At 46.6% G+C, this 6,429-nt stretch overlaps 1 protein-coding gene across 1 annotated transcript in view; it reads left to right on the forward strand.

The window, feature by feature from the left end:
• LOC144106676 (uncharacterized) overlaps nucleotides 1-6,429 on the forward strand; it is a 33,737-nt gene that overhangs the window by 735 nt on the left and 26,573 nt on the right. The gene's annotated exons all lie outside the window — the stretch shown is intronic.

Raw genomic sequence — 6,429 nt, forward strand, 5'->3', positions numbered from 1 at the left:
CTCTTCACGTCCCACTAGTTTTCCAAGAGGATTATTTGCGAGTGCTGTGGACAATTACAGCCCAAGAAACATTTCGGTTGCCAGATCAGCCATGATGAAAGCAGTGTTACCGGACACGAAATTATGACATATCGGATAACTTCACCTAAGCAATGATATTTTACAGGGGTGACTGAGAGAGGGTTGTCGTGTAACGTAGCCTCTGCATGCCTCAGAACTGCAAAAAATTGTGCCCATTCTAACCAAAAGCATGCACATTATCTGAGAACATAAGGGTACTACATTCATGCTTTTGCTGCTCACCTGCTTTATTCTTAACAGAACTCTTCACGAAGCTCTGGCTGTCATGCATGGAACCGCAGCTGAATCTTTCAAGATACACACCGGTGAAATATATTTTGTAAAAAGTTCTTTAAAATGGAGCGAGGGAGAGGGAAAACTTTTATTTAGGTGATTAATTCGCAGGAGCCGGGTGGTCGGGGCCCCTAGTCTAGGGCTGTGCTGGCGGCAGCTGACTTGCAGACTAGCTTGATTATCCGGGCTTGCTAGTGTAGGCTGTCGCTGGACAGGGCCTCTTCCCACGGTTTGGGTGTCGGGTGTGGCACTATTTATTTTTTCTCTGGTTTGTTCTGGAATTTCCAAGATGTATGGTAGAGCGTGGGGCGTGCTCCGCACTAAGGACAGTAACTTGGGTATTGTGTGGGTGTGAGTTTGTGTAAAATATGAAGACTTGGATATGCTCTTGTATTCTACCTCAGTCCATAGTATTTGAGGAGGACAGTTGTCTGTGTGGCGGTGAGAAATGTCTTCTTTCTAGCCTAAGGTGTTCTAGCCTGCCACCATATGGGGTTGGGAGAGGGGTTTGCTAGTGATAGGATTCGTTCGATTTTTGAGAGCTCGGGCTAGATCATTAGCTACCTCGTTTCCGGCTAGGGTTTCATGACCAGGTGTCCATATTATTGTGTGTGAGTTTGAAAGTAGTTAATTGTGTGCTCCCCATTCGACAGTTACACAGCAAGGTAAACCCTGCAGGCTAGTTGAATGTCCGTCACGACGTACGTTGACTTGCCTTGTCGCTCTGGAGCTCTGTTGGTGATAGGTATGGGGAGCGGTTCTGCTTCCGGACTGTGCTTGGCATAGATTGATGCTCTAATGATTGGCCTCTTCTCGTTGTCAAGCTCAGCAATCGCGAACCTGACTGGTTCGGCATAGTTCCCGGTGTCCACATATACTGCTTCAGGGTATTATATATTTTTTGCCAGTGCTTTTACTCTAGCTCTCCTCCTACCCTTTTGCAGCTCGTAGTGCATGTGTCTGGATATCAGGTTTACATAGATTTTATCTCTTGCAGGTGTCTGCATTTGGGACTTGCTCTCACTATTTCGTAGTGCCTGCCATAGCCCCAGTCGCGACAGAATATTCCTACTAGCATGTGTTGTTAGGCGGTTCTTTTGACCCTCTAAAACCGCCTCCCTGAGCTCTTCGATGCTATTGTGTACTCCGAGTGCCAAAAGACGTTCCGTTGGTAGTATGTTTAGGGCTGTTATTAGGCTCTCCTTAAGACGGTGTCAATGGCCCTTCTATCAACGATTCTAATCTCTGGATATGGGAGCCGGTAGGTAACCCTGCTTACTACAGCTCGGACTAGGCGGAGGCTGTCTTCCTCCCTCATCTCCTTCCGAGCCTGGTTTCCCTTGTTATCATTTTTGGTATTTGGTTGACCATGGCCTTGAGAGTTTTGATTGTATAATCTGCTCCCAGGTTACTTGATACCAGAGCTCCAACAGTTTAACTTTTTTCTGAATTTTTGGTTTCCTACGTAGAGTGAAATCTCTTCTGGAGACTTGTAATTTTTCCCGCGAACCTGATAAGTTTGGATTTTTTGGGGAGCAATGAATACTGTACTCTTTGGCAAATCTTCGAACATACCTATAGCTGATTGCAGATCTTCTTCCTTATGCGCCAAGGATCCCTCTGTACACCATATGTTGATGACGTCCGCGTAGAAGGTGAAGCCGATATCTTTGCGGGTTAAGAGCTTTTTGGCTAAGTTTGAGGATTCCTTTGTTGAACTGCACTGATGAGACTACAGAACCCTGCGGCGTGTCTTAAATGGGCATGGGTACTGGGGTGATCGGATCTGTTCAATTTATATGGTGGCGGTGAGATCCGAGAGGAATGCCTTCACGTAGTTGAAGAATTTCTTGCCGCAGTTGAAAAGTTTATTTCTTGTAAAATGGTGTGATGGCCAATATTGTCGAATGCCCCTTTCATATCTAATGCAAGTAGATGGTTTTCGCCATGTTTGGGAATGGTATTTATTACTTATTCTTTAATACGGAGGAAGGCTTCTTGGCTGCAGAGTCCCTTGCGGAAGCCCAACATGCAGAAAGGAAACAGGCTGTTTTCTGCTATGCAATTTTGAGTCCTCAGGTGGATTACTCGTTCATAGAGCTATCGGAGGCAAGAAGTGAGGGAGTTTGGAGCGAGACTGTAGCCAGAGGTCTTCCTGCTTTAGGTTTAGTGATGATGTCCGCCTGTTTCTAAGCCAGCGGCAGCTGGCCCTTCTTTTACAGTTCTTCGTTGATGTACTTGGTTAGTACCATCAGGTGGGCGGTGCTCAGGTTTCTGATTATACCGTTTGAAACCACGTTACCTCCAGGGCAGTGTTTCTTGTGGACATACGGGCTGCTGAGTAGACCTCTGCCAGTGTTATGGTGTAGTCGAGCATGGAGTTGGGCTGACCCTCATATGAAGTTTGGCAAGCCGAGCATGGGTCCATTATGTGTTTTTGTGCATGGCTTTTATTAAATCTGCGCCGGCGTGGTGGCTGAGTGGTTGTGTCGCTTGGCTGCTGGCTCGAAAGATAGGGTGCGATCCCTGCCGAGGCGGTCAAATTTTGATGAAGGCAAAATTCTGGGGGTCCTTGTACTGTACGGTCTCAGTGCACGTAAAAGAACACCAGGTGGTCGAAATTTCCGGAGCCCTTTATTAAGGCGTCCCTCATTGCCAGAGTCACTTTGGTACGTTAAACCCGCATAAACCATAAACCATTTTATTAAATCAGCATCCATGCCCTGTTACTTAGAGGCTATGGAGTGCAGTATGAGTCTGTTTGAGCCCGATTTTTTTTTGGACGGGTCTATCAGGCATTCCAAGATCGACTATGTTTTGTCTGTACTTAGGGAAAATTTCAGCGAGTCAAAAACCTCTACACAGTTGTGCTTGCTGTGCTTTACAGAGTATTCCAGTGCTTCTTCAGTAACCTTCTCTATTTTTAATTGTAGTTTTATATTTATGTTTTGGCTTTTCCACCGTTTTACTAAACATTTTCGGGCTCCCCATAAAACAAGAACTTGTCTGGCTACCTCAGGTGTCTCTGCTGGCGTTTGGATAATTTGGGTCGTCTTTGCATGAGAATCTTTATTGTTTTTAACCTAAACTTCAATTGCTAGTATGACACTTTGTGACGTTTTAATAATCCTTAATTTATCGCAGTCCATCATTTTTGTAGAGCCAATAGTCCGCCTCATACGGGCTGTCGTTAAGGATAAGCTAAGAATGTTGTGATCGCTTCCCAGGGTTTCTTACATATTGGTGCATGTCAAGTGGCTTAAATATTTAGTGAAAATTAGGTCTGGGCAGGTGTGTTTGCTAACACTGTTCCCTATTCTAGTGGGGGGACATGATGTCTGTCAATAGGGAGATGTCCAAGTGCTCAGCTGCTTCCAACAGGTTGGTTCCCTTCGGGGTGTCCTTGTGGGAGCCCCATGCCATGTGTACAGCGTTTAAGTCCCGGATAATAATTAGGCGGCTCTTTCGTGCTATACGGGTGCAAGTGAGTAAAATTGGGTTGAAATCTTCATGTGTGTTGTTTGGAGGACTGCAGAGGTTTAGGATAAAACACGCTTTGCTTCCGTCTTTTTTTGAGAGACAATCTGGATGTGGACTTGATCTGTGTCACGGTGTAGCTAGTGTAGCTACACCATTAGTGTAGCTACTCAAGGTGCCGTAGGGCGGGTGTATGTGCGGTATTCTTTGGCCTACGTTGCCTTTTCCGTTTCTTGGAGGCAAACGACGTCAGCTGGCATTGGTTGATTTTAATAAAGAGCTGCAGAGACTACTTTTCTTTTTTACAGAGCGACACTTCCACGGCCAGACTTCTACATTGTCTGCCTGCTAATTACGGGAGGAGGCCATAAGCGTTGCTTGTGGATGATTCGCAGTCGCTCAGTTCTGTCTCGCCAGCGTATCTTCGTTCGGCCTTTAGGAGTGGGTTATAGGCGATCCTCGTAGGCTTTCGCATCCGCTATGTTATTGTGTGAAATTTCATGTTTAATTCATATTGTACTGCCGCAAATTGAGCCAACGTGTCTGTTTGGCTTTGAGTTATTCAGATTTTGTGTCAATGCCTGTTGAATTTGATTTATAATCTGCTTAACCTGACCAAGAACGTTTTGTGCGCATTTCAGTTTTGTAAGTGCGGGTGTTGATGTTGCCGGTTCTTGCTGTTGCGTTTGCATTACACTGGCATGTTTTGGCAGGGTGTGAGGCGGGGGTGTTCAGCTGTTGTCTGGTGCTGATTTTGGGTTTAATGACACTCATTTTCGAGGGTGCAGGGGCAGACTCTTTCTTACAATCTTGCATAACCAGTTGCAGTTTTTGTTCAACGCTTTTAACACGTCTGTGTTGTTCGGATAGCTTGATTTTAGTAGTATATTTTCCTCCTCAATCCTTGAGCAATCCTGACATGGGCCATTACAGTTCAGAGCAGTGGGAGAAAAACCTGAAACCAGCTTACAATTTTGTCGCTTCGCTTCAGGTGACTTGGCGTCAGCGCTCGGGAGGATGGTGGCCCTTTGTGATTTGGCTTCCTTTTGGAGTACCTTCTTTTGAGGACAGATGAACTCTGCCCCCCCCCCCCCCCAGCGGACCTCTGGAGTTCAGTCTTTCCCTGAATCTAATCCTGGATTTCGAACGGGACTGCTGTCCGGGTGTCCCTGTCAACTGCCACTCCTCTTGTTCCGTACCAAACCAGCTGTACTCAATCGAGTTGAACTGTTGATGTTTTCTGCCGACGTGTTGCATTGAAGGGTTTTGTTGTTGTTTGTTACCCTTTCGGACGTCGTTGTTATTGTGGCTGAGTATGGTGACTGTCTTTAGGCGTTGCTTCCAGGCCCTGTCGCCCGTTGGATGGTTTCCCTGGAAGGCCATGCTCTTGGCTTTGCAGGCGTGGACTTTCTCCGGGTCGTGAACTCTGCAGTTGCGGCACGCATTGTTATCCGAGGTTTGGCACACGTCCGCTCTGTGGCATGCTTTGAGATATTCTTGGCAAATTTGTTGGGTTGATCTGTATGGGCAACACACCACTTCTCCGTAGTAGATTACGTAACAGGGAAGGAATGGGCCTAGGAATGTTAGCACTGCCGTGCACGACCTTCCTGGCATTCGTGATTGAACTATGTTTGCCCCCTGGGTGAGCAGCAGAAGGTTAGCGAGGAGTTCTTCTGACGGAGTGTTTCGGTCCATTACATGAATAACTCCTTTAAAGACATCCTCAGGCGTGGCCAGGTAAACGTTGACTGCATAAGGCTTGCTATCCTGGCACAGACATGTGAGGTGCCGTACGGGCTGCGCAGTTTCTTCATAGGGAATGCTATCAATGACGACGTTTGATCCTCTGCGTGGTCTCACAATAGAGCGGTCTAATGACGTAATGCTGTTGCAGGCTGTCACGTTGGCTTTTGAAAACTGGGTTGGCATGAATTTCTTTGTGCCCGCGCCCGGTGTTTATAATTATCTAGTTGTAATTTTTAGGAAGCGGGGGTAGTTCCCTCTTCTGAGTCTTCTGGTGCAGCCGGCTGGGCTCGCGATGCTGGCGTCATCTGAGGTTTCACGATGCTCGGAAGTAGGTGCGTAGGGGGAGCAGAGATCTTTCCTGCAGTCACGAATTGCTCACCCTTTGCTAACCTTTGCCGAATTTTCTTTCATATGTTTACTTGCCAGTAGTAGGGAGGTCTGCAGGCATCCAGGAATGGCCTTCGTCCGGTTTTGGATGAATTGGAATTGGCACGTTTAAATAAAGTTTCTCGAATTCCTGGCAATTCGCAGAGTTTGCTAGGTCTGTGGTTGGTAAGCGCCGACCTTTAGGACCCACCCCGTTTTGATTTTATGCTTCCATTCTGACTGGGCTGGGCTCAGTAGGCCTCGCCACGCCTTGAAGCCTCGAAGTCCGTAAAAATGTTGTAAAAAACACTCATGGGCCTTAAAAAGGCATCGATGGACTCCAGATGATGTCGCAAAACTCCTCGAAACAAACTTCACGAGATTAAAGATATCTTCCACACGAATTTTCCTCTTTTTGACACAGCCCATGGAAAGTTCGTCCACTCGAGGTCCACTCTCTCTATGAGGTTATATACCTATATA

The sequence above is a fragment of the Amblyomma americanum genome, chromosome 10, assembly GCF_052857255.1.
Source record: "Amblyomma americanum isolate KBUSLIRL-KWMA chromosome 10, ASM5285725v1, whole genome shotgun sequence".
Classification (NCBI taxonomy): domain Eukaryota; kingdom Metazoa; phylum Arthropoda; class Arachnida; order Ixodida; family Ixodidae; genus Amblyomma; species Amblyomma americanum.